General features: G+C 41.9%; 1 protein-coding gene across 2 annotated transcripts in view; it reads right to left on the reverse strand.

The window, feature by feature from the left end:
- slc20a2 (solute carrier family 20 member 2) overlaps positions 1 to 15974 on the reverse strand; it is a 75295-nt gene extending 59321 nt beyond the window's left edge. Inside the window, exon 1 of one of the 2 annotated variants that reach the window (XM_060931911.1) lies at positions 15849 to 15974. The gene's annotated coding sequence lies outside the window, so the exon portion shown is untranslated. Of the gene's footprint in view, positions 1 to 15808 lie in introns of both variants that reach the window. The other variant, XM_060931910.1, reaches the window with a different exon arrangement.
- Positions 15975 to 17619: the final 1645 nt, after the last annotated feature.

Here is a 17619-nt window from a genome sequence, read left to right on the forward strand (position 1 = left end):
GCCAATTGTTTACATTAGTTCGTCTCATCTCATCATCTCTAGCCGCTTTATCCTGTTCTACAGGGTCGCAGGCAAGCTGGAGCCTATCCCAGCTGACTACGGGCAAAAGGCGGGGTACACCCTGGACAAGTCGCCAGGTCATCACAGGGCTGACACATAGACACAGACAACCATTCACACTCACATTCACACCTACGGTCAATTTAGAGTCACCAGTTAACCTAACCTGCATGTCTTTGGACTGTGGGGGAAACCGGAGCACCCGGAGGAAACCCATGCGGACACGGACAGAACATGCAAACTCCACACAGAAAGGCCCTCGCCGGCCACGGGGCTCGAACCCGGACCTTCTTGCTGTGAGGCGACAGCGCTAACCACTACAACACCGTGCCACCACATTAGTTCGTACTGTCTGTAAATTTAAACACACCAATGAATACCAAATTTCTCATGTAAATCAGGGGCGTAGCTAGGATTTTTCAAGGGGGGGGCACACACTGACTGGCAGCCTGAGTACATTATGTAACAAAAAATAATTACCATTGCTAGTTTTAGGTAGCTTAGAAACCGGCTCTTCCATTATTGCTGTTTCTTCCACGTTTTCTTGATGTTGTGTTCTAGAAATGGCACTAAAACTTAGCTTCGAAACCACAAAATGCAACTTTGATGGAAAAAAAAAAAATAAATTGCTTACCTCTCTTCACGTCAAAAGAAGGAGGAAAGTTTTGCTTGTTTTGACATAGCGAATTATTAACAATACTTGTAATTTGCAACTAAAAAGACTGCAGCTACACTGGCAGCTTGAACATGCTTTCTAGTGCGATTGTTTTGCGCTTGCGCAGAACCGTGTCAGTCCTGCGCACCTTAGCACGTGCACCTGAAGGCACGCCTTGGGCGCACATGCCTAACGAGCTCCGGCATGCGTGCCGTTAACAAAGATCACCTGTCTTTCATCAATGAACTATGTTTGGGCTATTTAAGGACCGCGCCCAGGCAAGGACGATGCGAAGTATTAAGCCGCGTCTAGGAACATGAAAAATCCGAAAAATAAATTTCTCCATTCGGAAAACCGGAGATTTTCAAGAGTTTTGTCAAATATCTGGATTTCCGGGTAAATCCGGAAGCCTTTCATCCCTGTTTATAGGTACACGACTTGCACCATTCTAGGTAAAAGATGCATACTAAATGTACAAAAAGGTGCACACTTGAGGATGCCACCCCAGAAACAATGAATGCCACAGTTTCGTACCTTTTTTCTGAGAATGAATACAGAAAAATATTGCATTTGATTGCCTGGGCTTGGAAAATTTGTTGACAAAATCTAATTTTTTTAAATTCAGCATACCGTAAAATACCAAATAATAGCCGAGTTCCAATTAACCGCCGAGTTCCCTTTAACGGCCGGGTGTACGCGTGTGTTGTGACAAATAAAGGCCGGTTCCGAATACTCGCCGGGGTCTAAAAAAAAAAAAAAAGGCGTCCGAACGTTCTATCTAGAATCTTGAGGCCCAGCACTTTTCTGGTTTTCTGGTGTTTAAACGATTTTGCATTGCATAGTTTTCTACCGAAACAATATGAATGAATGAATGAATGAATGAATGAATGAAATTATTTCTATAATACTGTTTACAACATTTTGTTACGTGATAATAAACATGCCATTTCAATGTTATAATCTTGGTCTACCGTAATATTTCTTGAGGAATGCAACTCCGTAACTTTTGACAGATGTCTTAGCCACCCCTTTGGGTATACCCAACGAAAGCCAGCGTGTGTGGTGACATTGAGGACTGCGGGTTTCCAAGGTTGGACTGCTGCTTCTGTTAAACGACCTAAATTGCCGAATGCATGCGTCAAAGCACACACTGAGTTTTATTAAAGACCTTATACCATTTCACTTGCCCTTACCCATTTGGATCTGGAAGACGCTTTACAAAAAAGGTGAGAGCGTTCTAACATGCATTTCAGTCTGCTCGCGGCCAATCTAATCCAAGCGGCCTTTTCAACAAGTAATCTGTCGTGCAAGTTGGGCAGAAGCACGCGTCAGGCAGGCAACATGTAGCCTACAAGTCAGTAACCTATTCAACTAACTTTCATCCGAACTTTAAGTTTTCTACGGGGTCGAGCCACCGTACCAACTCACTCGGGGAATAGGCTCATATCGGCCAAATAGGGAGACGTCTTGGAGAGAAACGTGATGCAAGATGACAGTATGTAGCCACTGCAGGTCACTTATTTTTCAGCATAAGAAAAAACCCTTTGGTTTGACACTTCGCACCCTAATTATGTTGCTTCAACGTCACGCCCTCCGTGCAATTTCAGATTGACAGACATCGCGAAGCGCAAAGGGTGGAGGCTGCATGGGTGAGGGTGATAGCAAGTGACCATAACTTTGCAGAGTAATTAAATCACAGTGCTGCGCACAGACAATGGTGTGGTTTCTTGATTATTTTGTAAAGCATGCGCTTAACTAGTCATTAACAGGAAAAGGTGTGTGATTTATCCTTTATCCACCCCGACTGTGCCATGCGAAGATGCATTCTGCGTCTTCAAAATTCCCCGAAGTCGGCACCGTGCTATCTGTAATCTAACTCTAAACAAACTGTAAGTTATACTGGTTAAAAGTAGGCCTATCTGAGAATGATTTTTTTCCCCGTTTTGAGGTAGATTTTGGGGAAGGTGTTTGTGAAGAAGGAATTAATCGCCTGTTCCAAATAGCCGCCTAGTCTCTAATACACGCCGGGTCTCTTACGTGATTGAGACAAATAATCGCCCGGGCTATTATTTGGTATTTTACGGTATTTTACCCAACTGCCTTTGGAGGCAAAGCACCACCTCTGTGAGGAAGAAAACAACTTGACAACTTCTCATTTCAATGTGAAATGGGACACGGACTCTGTCTAACAAACTGTACTCATGTCTTAACAGGTGTCCATCAAATGAGTGGTTGCCAGTTCCAGTTAAACTCTTCACTCTAAACTGAGCTCAGACAATTTATCATGTCACAGGGTGTTTCAGCATGTCTTTTTGTCACTGGCTCCACTCTAAAAAGAAGGACCACAAAAGCAACATACAATCAGTAGATTATAGGCATCAGACGCTCTACAGGGTTTAATAAAAAAAAATTAAATAAAAACCATTCTGTATTTTACAGGATCTTATATTGGTTGGCGAGGATAATTGTCAGATTTATATAAAATTGTGCTGTAGTTGTCTATGTATTTAACAAAGTAAGAGTGGAGTTTACACCTGGCTACGGCACTCCTACACCTGTACAAACCACGAGACGAGTGCAGACATTTGAACAAGTATGGCACAAGACACATACTCAAAAACCTGACAAACACACTTGGAAAAGGTTAGTCACAGACTGGAACGGACTGTCACAATACGTGACAATCCCCTGCATTCCTCCATCAAATCTCTTTGTGCCAAGGGTAAAATACACCACCCACAAACTTCACATTTGGCAAACAGATTCCACTTTTAACATACTATGAATACAGCAGACAGTTCTTTCTTACTGTCCAAGTTCAAGATCAGGAATTAATCTGATTTCCACTGTATTCACCAGCATCATCGTCATAGTCAGAAAGAGCACTTAAAGTTATTAGACATATCATATTTCTGCTTATGGGAAACCAAAGCTAAAAATTATAAAGCATGTATCATTATTATAATGCTATTACCACTCATTATCCTAAATAAAGTGAGAAAGTCTATACAGGGAAGTGAGTTAGTCACTTCCTGACTTCAACATCAACCTGAACATCATTCTTCACTATAGGGTGTCTTGAATTTCTCTACAATGTATCACTATATTTATTATCAGTGTAAATCCATGAAAATTCATGTTGGGGGATTTTACTCAGTTTTTCCAGACTTAGCCACTGATGGAATCCCTTCACTCCCACGCCATCTTTCCACACATCTCTCCAAAGCTACACCAATGCAAGCGGTGTACAGTGGAATGTCAGCGAGAGTCTTGATATGCACAAACAGTTACCCATCGGACTTCAGCTCAATTGAACTAACTATAAATGTCTATACTGACTGAATTAATAGAATTTGCTAGTTGTGCAAGTCTATAGTTGAATCAAAAGTCTGCTGATTTTACAGGACGCAACCCAATAACACTGCGTTAACACCAAACTGACATGATGATAAACATTACAATACTATATCCTATGGGGAAAAAAAAAAAGAGTTGATTTTTCATCACCTCCAGCCAAAACAAAACCATGAATTAGCCAGGTTTAAAATGCAGAATAAAAACCCAGACAATATTAAAAAGGACTTGCTAGAGAAGCGACACTTCTAGGCAAGTTACCAAGTTCCTACGTAGCACAGGTATAGCCTACAGTACCTGCTTGGTATGGTCATGTGAGCTACTAAGGATCAAGCACAACTTCTGTAAACACAAGTCCTACAACAAGTGTACGGTATATTACAAAGGTCAAAAGCAAGCAGTTTCCCCTCTATACAAGCTATACACAGTATGCAGGAAATTTTTAGTCTTAAAGCCATGTATACATGCATACAATTGTGAAGACACTTCCATCTCGGTGTCTCATCTCATCATCTCTAGCCGCTTTATCCTTCTACAGGGTCGCAAGCAAGCTGGAGCCTATCCCAGCTGACTACGGGCGAAAGGCGGGGTACACCCTGGACAAGTCGCCAGGTCATCACAGGGCTGACACATATGGCCCTTTTCCACTACCCTTTTTCAGCTCACTTCAGCTCACTTCAGCCCGACACGGCTCGCGTTTCGACTACCAAAAAACAGCACGACTCAGCTCGCTTCAGCCCTGCTTAGCCCCTAAAACTCGCACCGTTTTGGAGTGGGGCTGAAGCGAGCCAAAGCGAGCCGAGTGAGGCAGGGGGCGTGAGCAGACACTCCCCTGTGCACTGATTGGTGAGGAGGAGTGTCCTCACATGCCCACACACGCCCCGCGAGCGCACTGGGATCTGTAAACACCGTAAACCCGGAAGGAGAAGAATTACGAATTACGAGAATTTCTGAAGCCTTATGCGCCTCGCTTCATCTATACGCTCTTGCCAGTATCTGTTGGCATTGTCGGTGACAACAAGCCACAGCACCAAGACCAGCAACACTAACGACTCCATGTCCTCCATGTTTATTGTTTACTATCCGGGTTGTGAGACTACCGCTTAAAAGATCACTGATGTCACTGTTTGCGCTGCTTAACGACATCACCTGACGTCCACCTACTTTCGCTAACTCCACCCAATGTGTCCACCCACTTCCAGCCAGCACGGTTCAGCGCGGTTGTAGTCGAAATGCAACTCCAACAGCCCCGCTCAGCCCAACTCAGCACGGCACGGCTCAGCCCGACTCAGCCACGTTTGTAGTGGAAAAGCGGCAATAGACACAGACAACCATTCACACTCACATTCACACCTACGGTCAATTTAGAGTCACCAGTTAACCTAACCTGCATGTCTTTGGACTGTGGGGGAAACTGGAGCACCCGGAGGAAACCCATGCGGACACGGGGAGAACATGCAAACTCCACACAGAAAGGCCCTCGCCGGCCACGGGGCTCGAACCCGGACCTTCTTGCTGTGAGGCGACAGCGCTAACCACTACACCACCGTGCCGCCCATCTCGGTGTCTTATAAAGAAATTGCTTTTCCTATGTGACAGGGTTAGGCAATGTCTACCAAATTGGCATATAACAATGTCTACAGTTAAACATTGTGATGGACATAGGGGCCGGGGTATGTTTTATGAGCTACTCCTATATATTTTAAAAAAAAAGGTACTACAATATTTTAATCTGCAACACCTTTTATATGAAAGGGAAATAACAATTACACTTACAGTACTGTGCAAAAGTCTTGGCGCATATTAAAAAAAAAATGCTGTAGACCAAAAACAGCTTTAACAAGTGTTGCCAGGCGAAAAAAACCTCGCCCGGTAGCACTTATGATGAATATGAATATCGCAAGAGTACCCTATAGGTACACGTGGCTACTGCTTATAAATAAAATTGGTTTTCTGATATCATGTCCATACAGTAAATAAATTATGCATTTCTTTTTTTACTCTATGAGGCAGTAGCCACAAAAATGAAGCATAATCCAAAAATTAACAATCACATAAGTAAAATATACCAAGTGTCTGTACTTAATATTATTCTACTCTTACAGTTTTTGAAACTGAAACCTCTGAACCGAGGCTGACATACACACGCTGTCGCCATGACCGAAACTCTTATTTCCCAGAAGAGGCCCAGCGCTAGAGCTCAGTGGAACGCACTTTCCCTCTGTAATAAGCATAAATATATCTGAAAGCGATTTCTTTAGTCTAGTCCATTTATTTCGGATGATGAACCAAATTGTATACACTCACTGGCCATTTTATTCGGAACATGTGTAGTACACGATTGTTACACTCTTACAGCACGATGACATAGTGGCTAGTGCCTCTATATGAGGCAGTAGCCACAACAAAAACAATTTTGACTTTTTTGGTGACTTTGACCAGATGACCCTCAAAATGTTGGAGGTTATATTTGAGACCAATGCCCATCTATCCTGAAAGTTTCATGAAGACTGATCCAGCCATTTTCCTGTAATATTGTTAACAAACAAACAACCAAGCCCGACCGAAAACAATACCGGGACTCCGTCCCAGGCGAGGTAAAAATAATGAAATTAAATATTTCAACATTCAAAAAAAAAAAAACATGAGTAAGCCGTAATAAAGTCAATATTTGGTGTGAGATGACCATTCGCTTTAAAAAAAAAAAAATAGTCTCACGTACAATTAGTGCAGTTTTATAAGGAAATGAGCTGTAGGTTTTACTGAGCATCTTGCAGAACCAGCTACAGTTCTTCTGGACACTTTGACGGTCACACTTGCTTATTCATTTTGCAGCAAAACCCAGCAGCCTTCATTATGTTTTCTTTTTTAATCTGAAAAGTGCTCTCTTATATAATATGTTGCTCAGATACAATTTTCTGTAACATTTAATTTTGTGTTGGAAAACAAACGTTTGGAACTCAAATGTTTTTGTACTGACTCAATAATATAGCAGTCATAAAATAGAAATCTATAACAAAATTTGTATGAAAAAACAGAGTGCCAAAGAATTTTGCACAGTATTGTATATAGTATATAATTATACTTAGGAGTAATAATGTAACGATTAGGAATTTATGGATGCAGGGACATGGTCAAGTGTTGGTTTATGAACGAAGTTCGAAGCTGAGTGGTAAGGATGGATTTGTGCTAATCAGTGTTCTGCCTTGCAGCGAGTAGCAAAAAGGATAAAGAAGAAAAGACGAAAGCTACAGGAGAGAGCTGAGCATCACAGATGTGCGTACTAAAAAAGGAAATACGCTGAAAAACAAACAAAGGAAAATCAGGCATTCCTTTGAGTTGAAACAAGCCTGAATCCCATCTCCTCATTTTCCGCTCAAACCCCAACAACTGCTACAGAATTATTTGTTCGTGCCAGAATTATGTCTGTCTGCACCTAAAACGTGCTTTCACTGGGCTGTAAATAGTGCGATGAAATGAGCTGTTTTTCCCCTTTAGTAAATCAGGCGCAAGGAACTGATATAATAATTAGAATAACCCCATGCTTTTTTTTTTTTTTGCACCCTCTGGCCAACTTCTGACACTCCTTAAAATACTTGATATTCTGCAGCTCAACGTGATCTCTGGCAAAATCCCCACAAACAAGTAATAAATAAGTAATAAAATATAGACACTGGAATTATCGCGTGTGTCAGGGTGTGCCCTGCTGTCAGTCTGAACCTGTGGTGGGGGAATGGGTGATCATGATAACTGTCATCCTTCGGTCATGGATGATGGCCTAACCCTAGGTCATTATTAAAAAATGTTCTGTTTCCGGTCCACCGGCCGGGTGAGTGCCGTTTGTGCGGTTGAAAATTTTTTTTTAACGCCGGTTTTTCGACTTTTTTTCAGGTTCGTAAATCTAAAATCGAACTTGACATTTACGCATTCCCAGGGCTTTCCACTAAGGCTCATACTAGCCAGCCATGACAAATAAGTAGCCAGCCGGGGGGGGGGTAAACACAAAATAAACTCCTGTGCACGCAGTTCCCAGGATTAAATGTATTTTCCACAGACCATTTATTTATTCACTTTACTCAAATACAAAGTAAAATGGCAGTAAATCTTCTTCTTTTCTTTTCTTGCGTATTGCATCATGAGGCGTTCCTGGCTTGTAAATCTCTTATTTTCAGTGCATGACACATTCACGCAGTTGAGCATGCTATGAATTAACAACGACAACGGTCTGCAGTGGGGCTACGCAATTAAACACTCCGCGAACATTTCTCCATTTGTGTATGCAAATACACTCCAACAACTCAGTTTGGTTTCATTTACAACCAACAGTGTCTTTTGATGCCAGCACATAATTGAACGAGAGAAGACTGGTTTACCGGAGACAAAATAAGCGTTATCTCCACTTCTGTTCCCTCCGATGTCGCCTCCGACACACTACTGCCTCCGTCGAGCGCGCGCGCACACACCACATGTCGGGGATGCGGATGAGTTACTCTCCCTTGATCAACGAAGTCGGCGGGGAATTTCTGGTTATTATCGGTACAAACAGTGCGAATCACAACTTAAATGAGTGCGGTTCAGTTTGACATTATTGTCAGTCCGTTAGATAAACATTTAATTTTATTAAAATCGAAAATTAATATTTAGAGCCTGTGGGCTACAAAAATAGTCATTAAAGTAGCCGGCTGGACTTAATTGTGTAGTCGGCTGTACGGCCGGCAGCCAGCGCTTGTGGAAAGCCCTGCATTCCACGCAGAATATAGAATTGAATCAGCTCTGCGCATGCACCGTGCGGCACAAAAAAATGGCAGCCACCATGAAGGAAGGAGATCCGGAGTTTTCAAACATTTGCTTAAGTGTGAAATCGCAAAATGGTATTCTAGAAAACAACAAAATAGTAAAGATTCAGAAAAACAAATCATTCAGTGATCATTTTAATAGTGTAATTTTATCCGAACTAGGCCTAACGGTCGATTTAGAACTACAAAAAGTCCGTGTGTCGGACATTTTAAGTACCTTTGTAAAAGTTTTGCAAATATTGCAGTTAGCATTTAAAATGCTAACTTAAAGTTTTTATACAAGTTTCAGTTGATTAAACTGTCATATTTTATTAAATGTGTCTGCTTTTGTAATAAAAAAAAGTACTGAAAGAAAAAGCAAACACAGCATTGCGATTTCTTATCCATCCATATAAAAAAAAAAAAATCCCTCCCTCCCTACTGAAAATTTTTTTGCTCACCCGGTGGACAGGAAACGGATTTTTTTTTTTAAGGATGGCCTTACTATGTGAATCAATCATAATTACAACAGACGTCCAACAGCAACATTACCTAACAGACACATGCCCAGAAAACTCATTCCATCCGAATAGCAATTATGTTGGATAACGTTACAGAAAATGTACTATGCAAAATAATTACCTTGCAAGCAGCAAAGCAAGTTTGGCATCAGTTTACAAACCCCTCAAACCTCTTCTGTTTGTTCAGTCTTGTCCACATTCTTGCTCAGGCAATTCCTTTCTTGACTTCCCCCTCCCACGCTTTCTTCATTTCATTTTTGTAGCTATAGTGGACTTGGAACTTTTGGTGAAGATCAACATTTGCTAACATTTCTAACATATGATCGATGAATATCTCCACCATAATCCGTGGCTTGTCCTCTGTCAAGTTAGCGTTTCCCTTCCTGTTCATTTATAGCTTATGTTCTGTCCATACAATTCACAGACAGTTTAGCCAAATTGTTCCGAATCTTTGGCTTCAGATTTGTTTAGATTTGAATTCTCTATCAAAGTCATTATGGATTCACCTTGTTTATATATATTAAAAAAAAAAAACATCTTACAAGTCTTTTGTGCCAAACATTTTCCCCTTCACAGTGATTAGCTGCTCTATAGTGCCATAGGTTTGCCAGTTACTGTTATCATGCTATCAGGGTGTTATCTTCCCTAGCGGCAACATGACCCATGGGTGCTGGAAATAGTCCTGTCACAGGCTATCGAGAAAAAAGCCCAGCCAGCTGTCTAGGCACATACTTACCTCTTGACTGGAATACATACACTCTACCAGGAAAACACACACACACAGAGCAAAAAATATACTCGCACTCTACACAGTGCACCTCTTGAGCCCACCCATTACCCTTGTTCTAATCAAGTTCCAATTTGATATTTTTAGACGACCACTTGGTTTCCTCACCATGGTTATTGTGCCATACAGAGACAAAATAAAATGTGCTTCAGGATTTCAAGCATTAGCTCGAAGTTCACAGAAAATATACTTGCACATGCCACCTGTCCACACAAGAGCAAGTGCAAATTATTGCCCAACCATACACTGCAGTATCAAAACTACAATGCATGCATTTATAAACCTAAAGTAAACAATTGAATGTTGTTGTGAAATGCTTTAGGCCACAGCCTGATGACATGGCACGATCATATGAAGTAATGGTTTCCTTTAAACAGAATATCACTGTGGTTCTGTGGTAGTCTAACAAGTTCTAAAGCAGGTTTTGTTTGTTTGTTTGTTTGTTTGTTTGTTTGTTTGTTTGTTTGTCAATAGGTATCATACTGTGAGCACATACTCTTATTTTTCCACACACAAAGATGTCCAAAGTTTACCTTTTATTATACATACAAATGCCAGGAGTTATATGTAAACTTTGAGCTATAAACAACAGTATCACTGTGATGATATATTTTGATTAAAAAAAAGTTATATTTCTCATCTTATACTTAACAAATTATTTTTATTTTATGATGCATGAGGCTCTACCCCATAATCACCAAGTATCCCAGTTATATTGCTCTTCAGCATCACCAGATGGCCTTAACTACACGCCACACAGCAAACAGACATGAAACTCACGAGATTACAGTACAACAATACATAAGTTGTTACATGCAGAATCCAACAGTAACTTTAAATTATTCCTGAAGAGGGTCTCATCACCCAAGCACTCATGCCACATGAACACTTCCCTTGGTCTCTCACTGTTCAAGGAAATAAAATAAAATCAATTCACACACAACAACCAAGCTATTAAGATGACCATAAAATTTTGACATGTAACAAAGATTAATCTGTCACCACCCTATTATGATAGCTTGAAACAGACACTCCTTAACAACAAGACTGCACAGGGTCCTCCCATAGTTAAATGACCATCAAAACATTTGACATACTTTACAGGCATTTAGCGAATGCCCTTATCCGGAGGATTATACAACATACCCAGATCAGCCTGGGAAGCAGTTGGGGGTTAGGTGCCTTGCCCAAGGACACTTCAGCCATTCCTGCTGGTCAAGCGAATCAAACCGGCAACCTTTTGGTCCCAAAGTTGCTTCTATAACCATTAGGCCATGGCTTCCGCATACATTTGCAAGAAGGGCAGCATGTTACATACCATATTATACTTAATTATTTAGTGTAAATAGTTAGTCTTAATTAATACTGCAGCTGTAATAACCACCAAAAAAATCCTGTCCATCTTGCAATTTAAAGGAGCTGTCAATTGGTGAACTACAACAACATTGGAATGATGTGTTTACAATGTAATTTAATATAATTAAACAATATAAAGGCATCTATTTATGAACAAAACATGAAACACAACAACCATCCATCCATTATCTGTAGCCGCTTATCCTGTCCTACAGGGTCACAGGCAAGATGGACTCTATCCTAGCTGACTATGGGCGAGAGGTGGGGTACTGTACATCCTGGACAAGTCGCCAGGCCATCGCAGGGCCGACACATAGACACAGACAACCATTCACGCTCACACCTACGGTCAATTTAGAGCCACCAATCAGCCTAACCTGCATGTCTTTGGACTGTGGGGGAAACCGGAGCACCCAGAGGAAACCCACGCGGACACAGGGGGAGCATGCAAACTCCACACAGAAAGGCCCTCGCCGGCCGCTGGGCTTGAACCCGGACCTTCTTGCTGTGAGGCAACAGTGTTAACCACTACACCACCGTGCCGCCCCGCAACAACCATAGCTATTTAATTCATGATACAGTGCCATCCCAATTTTTTCAGCCTACATTAATTCACTTGGTTAATGTCACAGCTTTTGCTAGCTTGGTCTGTTAGCATCACAGCCTTTGCCATGTTAGCTCAGATCACTTGGCTAATTTTAGCCACCCAGCTTACTTGGAGCTTACAAGAACCGTTAGCTGCAATCTATGAAGGTAATTCACCAAAGCAAATCTAAAGTGATGAGGTATCACCCAATACTTAATGTAAAGGCAGCCACTGATCCAAGTCATTACAATGCTACTGATCACATTACCAGTCCACAAGGAACAAGTCGAGCAGGTGTCTCATTTTAATTCCCAGTTGGAAGATATGCATTACTTTTAGCAAAAGTATCTCGCTACACTGGGCATCTCCTTCATGTTTGTCTTTCTGAAAATTCATGAATTTCATAGGCAAATTATTAAACTTTTGATCACCTTAAACAATTTCTACATTTTTGTTGATGTTCTACATATCCTTCCCAGGTTATCTGAATTTTCTAGGCAATACAAATATCTATCTCACCTTTAATGGATAGGATTTTATGTGGGTTGTCTGTATATCATCTCCAGCATGTTATATCTTGAATGCACTTTTTATTGAAACCTTGCAATCTACAAGTAAACCGTTCTCGAACCACATGATGCACAGACACATGCTTACTTTGTGTGCTATAGAGCTTTTTTACCGGATGGTAGAGCACACCTCAGCTCAGCAAATTACTCTTTTTTTTTCCTTTTTTTGTGTAATCTTTATCTGTTTTTTACAAGTAAGGTGAGAGAGAAACGGCATTTTGATTCCCCTATATGCCCTGGATATATAGTGAATTGACAATAATGAATCTTTGAATAATCTTCCACGCTGTTGCTATATCCACCACCAAGTGAGCCATGCTGTACTTCAGAAAAATACTGTTTCAAACAGATTAAAATCATTAAACTGCTGACCTATTAAATTCACCAGCAAAAAGGTGACAATCATGACAATTCTGTGATTACTGTGTTTTGATCAATCAACGATGTGCAGTATTTTCATTTTCACCCATGTGTCAGTTTGCATGGTACTAGGGCAAGAAAAGCTCATTTAAATTCAGCATTGGCAGTTCAATATGACACAGTTGGCTTGGCAGTGGAAAATATCGACAAAATTAATGAGTAATTTGTAGAACTAAGCCATGGCTCAGCTTTGAATAGAAAAGGGTTATTAGCCATTCTGGCTTACATCCATGCTTGTTTTTGGTTATTGCCCTTACTTTCTGTTCTGAGGTTATAAGACATTGGTTTAGCTTAGAAATTTAAAAACAAGCTTGTTGCCTGGTACATACTCATGTCAACTTTCTCACTAGCGTTTTCACTTTAGAGATCATGTCTGATCCTATGAAAGTAGCCCATCATGGGTAATTAAGCCCCATATTTTCAGCCTTTTAAGGCATTTTTCTATGTTTAGAGACACTGAGTCATTTTAACCAGAGCATTTGTGGTCAGTAAATAAATCATCGTGGCCACTTGTAGAAATTATTTTTTGCTCACATAATGCCTTCTATAAACGGCATTTCCTCTGATGTTTTGTCCTTGACAAAATATAAATTTGGACTTGATTTACCAGAACACTTACCATACATCAATGAATTATCAGTCTTACAGTGCAGTAAAAGGTAAAAATAAATAAATAAATAAATAAATAAATGGGCAGATTGCCCTCCGTGGGAAAGCCACACTGACAGAACAGTGTTGTCAGGGATAAACACAAGGCCTTGATGAGATCACTGGCATTCAGAGCATAGACAGAGTATTATGGAAAGTGCAGGGGATGGAGTGATGGGTCTGTGGGTGATGACTCACAATCCATATTGTGGAAAACTCTGTCTCATCCTGTATTAGAAGTATAACTCAGCTCTGGAGTGGTCCAAACTTTACACACAAGAGAGGAACGGCTTTGCAAAGGCTTTAATTAACATGAACAGTCTCTCACAGAGCCACAAATTCCGGTCACGCAAATCCTGCTTGTATTTGTGACTGGATAATGACTTAAAAAGGGCATTTTGATTCAGGGGTGGCACGGTGGTGTAGTGGTTAATGCTGTCGCCTCACAGCAAGAAGGTCCGGGTTCAAGCCCCGTGGCCGGCGAGGGCCTTTCTGTGTGGAGTTTGCATGTTCTCCCCGTGTCTGCGTGGGTTTCCTCCGGGTGCTCCGGTTTCCCCCACAGTCCAAAGACATGCAGGTTAGGTTAACTGGTGACTCTAAATTGACCGTAGGTGTGAATTTGAGTGTGAATGTTTGTCTGTGTCTATGTGTCAGCCCTGTGATGACCTGGCGACTTGTCCAGGGTGTACCCCGCCTTTCGCCCGTAGTCAGCTGGGATAGGCTCCAGCTTGCCTGCGACCCTGTAGAACAGGATAAAGCGGCTACAGATAATGAGATGAGATGAGATTTTGATTCAGACTCTTATACCTGTGCCAAGACATACCCAAGTTGTTATATGAGCACAGCCCTATCTACTGTACAATCAGTGAATAACATATGAACACTGCTACAGGTATACAAGTACAGTACAACTACACATTCTTTGCTTTTGTATGGCGTGCAAAGGACATTCTCAAGCTCAGTCATGTTGGGTTTAAGTAGCATTCAAATATCCATTCATTTAGGATATTCTACAACCTGTTGCTTGGATGTGAGAACTCAAGACAGGAAGACATTTGTCAGTCTCTCACACAGGTCCAGAACAGCCATTTGAAACGTACATGGATCCTGCATGCTTTCTGTTATGAAGCCTGCCAGTAGATCAGGGAAATGGTTTCCCTTATAAAAACGCGATCATTTAAACCAAACTTCCAGGCAAATAAAGCTTTGTCTGGTGTGTACCTCGGACGTTTAAAATGTCTAAGCTAGCGTTTACAATTAGCGACTGCAATTCTATAAACCGGGAAGGAAAGAAGCCCCGTTTTGTTCAAACCGCTTTAAGGTCACTGTAACTAATAGCCGACAGATCATACTGTAGCTGCTCAGTGTCAGTCAATAATATCGTTATCCGACTATAAACATCAACAGTGTGTCCATGCGCTCCCCCGGCGTGGACTGAGCAGATACTCGCAAACCATCTCATCTCTCGCCGCTTTATTTTCTACAGGGTCGCAGGCATGCTGGAGGGTGAAAAGCGGGGTACACCCTGGACAAGTCGCCAGGTCATCACAGGGCTGACACATAGACACAGACAACCATTCACACTCACATTCACACCTACGGTCAATTTAGAGTCACCGGTTAACCTAACCTGCATGTCTTTGGACTGTGGGGGAAACCGGAGCACCCGGAGGAAACCCACGCGGACACGGGGAGAACATGCAAACTCCACACAGAAAGGCCCTCGTCGGCCACGGGGCTCGAACCCGGTCCTTCTTGCTGTGAGGCGACAGCGCTAACCACTACACCACCATGCCGCCACTCGCAAACCATTTCATCCTAAAATATCTAGACTGGTCCGTGGAAACCAGTTCAGTTCCGCTACATCGAATTCACATGAAATACAAATGCTGTCAGATATAATCGCGTTCCAGTATAAATAAGAGATCAGACTGCCTGAACATGTTCGTCCTCAGCATGCAGCCTGTCCCAGAGACACGACTGAGAAGCCTTAAAATAATAACAAGGCTTTATGACTTTTTAATCCAATCTGAGCTATATTTAATCATCGACCACTTCCAAATCGACTCTTACTTACTGATAGGAAAATGAGAAAGTAGTCCGAAATTATTCGCCACCTCGAATTGAAGAAGAGGTCGCGTTTTCTGTAGCAGCGACCCGCTGAGATTCCAGCACGCTCCTGTTTAATACAGTGCTCAGTCAAGCAACCATGTTGTCCTGACTGGAGCTGCGGGTTTGCATCCGGGCGTTTATGGAGCGTGAGGATAGAGGAGGAGGAGGAGGAGGGCTGGGCTGAGCTCAGCTCCCAGAGGTAAATACGCTGGGAACGGAAGGCGGAATCGTCGCAAAAATGTAGCCGTCTTATGTGAGCATGTATCTGAATCACCCTGAGGGTTTTTTTTTTAATTATTACTGTGGGCTAGTTCTTTTGTTTATGTCCATCAGTTCAAAGTGCCTTTTTGTGCTTCTTGTTCTTTCTATAGACCATTTTGTTTGTTTGTTTGTTTGTTTTTGTTATTGCACTGTTTCTTGTTCACACCAAAATCTTCATCATGAGCATGTTCGCTCTGTGCTGGAACACAGATTATCAACACTGCGTTAAAATATTACTCCATCAGTTTGGAGCCATTTAGGATTATATACTATATACACTACATATTGCTTTAACGTTACATAATATGTGACGTGTAGGTGCAGATTTCACTTGCAAACAGAAAAGTGCGTGTTTGTGTATGATACTGTATCACCCAAAACAGCGGCGCGCGAACTCTGGAGGGAACTTCCGGTTTACGGTGACTCACAGTGACATACCATATGACTGCTTTTTATTTTTTTAATTAGCTATAGCTAATATAACTGATGATATAGCTGTTCGTTTCCACATCATCAAACACAGTAATCATTAGAAGCATTAGGGAATAACTGGTCTGTGAATGACAGGTTAACATGACCTTCACTGAGTTTCTGGCTCATTGGTAAGATTTTTAGGGGAAATAAATGATTTTGGGGCTGCATCGTTCTCGGTCACTGTATACCGCTTTTCTTCTTATTATTTTTTGGAGAGTGCAATAAATGGGCGGTACGGTGGTGTAGTGGCTGTCGCCTCACAGCAAGAAGGTCCGGGTTCGAGCCCCGTGGCCGGCGAGGGCCTTTCTGTGCGGAGTTTGCATGTTCTCCCCGTGTCCGCGTGGGTTTCCTCCGGGTGCTCCGATTTCCCCCACAGTCCAAAGACATGCAGGTTAGGTTAACTGGTGACTCTAAATTGACCGTAGGTGTGAATGTGAGTGTGAATGGTTGTTTGTCTCTGTGTCAGCCCTGCAATAACCATACACAAACACGCACTTTTCTGTTTGCAAGTGAAATCTGCACCTACACGTCACATATTATGTAACGTTAAAGCAATATGTAGTGTATATAGTATATAATCCTAAATGGCTCCAAACTGATGGAGTAATATTTTAACGCAGTGTTGATAATCTGTGTTCCAGCACAGAGCGAACATGCTCATGATGAAGATTTTGGTGTGAAGATTCTGTGCAGAGTTTGCATGTTCTCCCCATGTCTGCGTGGGTTTCCTCCGGGTGCTCCGGTTTCCCCCACAGTCCAAAGACATGCAGGTTAGGTTAACTGGTGACTCTAAATTGACTGTAGGTGTGAATGGTTGTCTGTGTCTATGTGTCAGCCCTGTGATGACCTGGTGACTTGTCCAGGGTGTACCCCGCCTTTCGCCCGTAGTCAGCTGGGATAGGCTCCAGCTTGCCTGCGACCCTGTAGAACAGGATAAAGCGGCTAGAGATAATGAGATGAGTGCAATAAATCGTGCATAAATTTGTTTTTTAAAAAAGAGGACACTGGGGCAGGATGGCGGCATTGGGCAGATGAAAGTGG

Source organism: Neoarius graeffei, chromosome 10, assembly GCF_027579695.1.
Source record: "Neoarius graeffei isolate fNeoGra1 chromosome 10, fNeoGra1.pri, whole genome shotgun sequence".
NCBI lineage: Eukaryota > Metazoa > Chordata > Actinopteri > Siluriformes > Ariidae > Neoarius > Neoarius graeffei.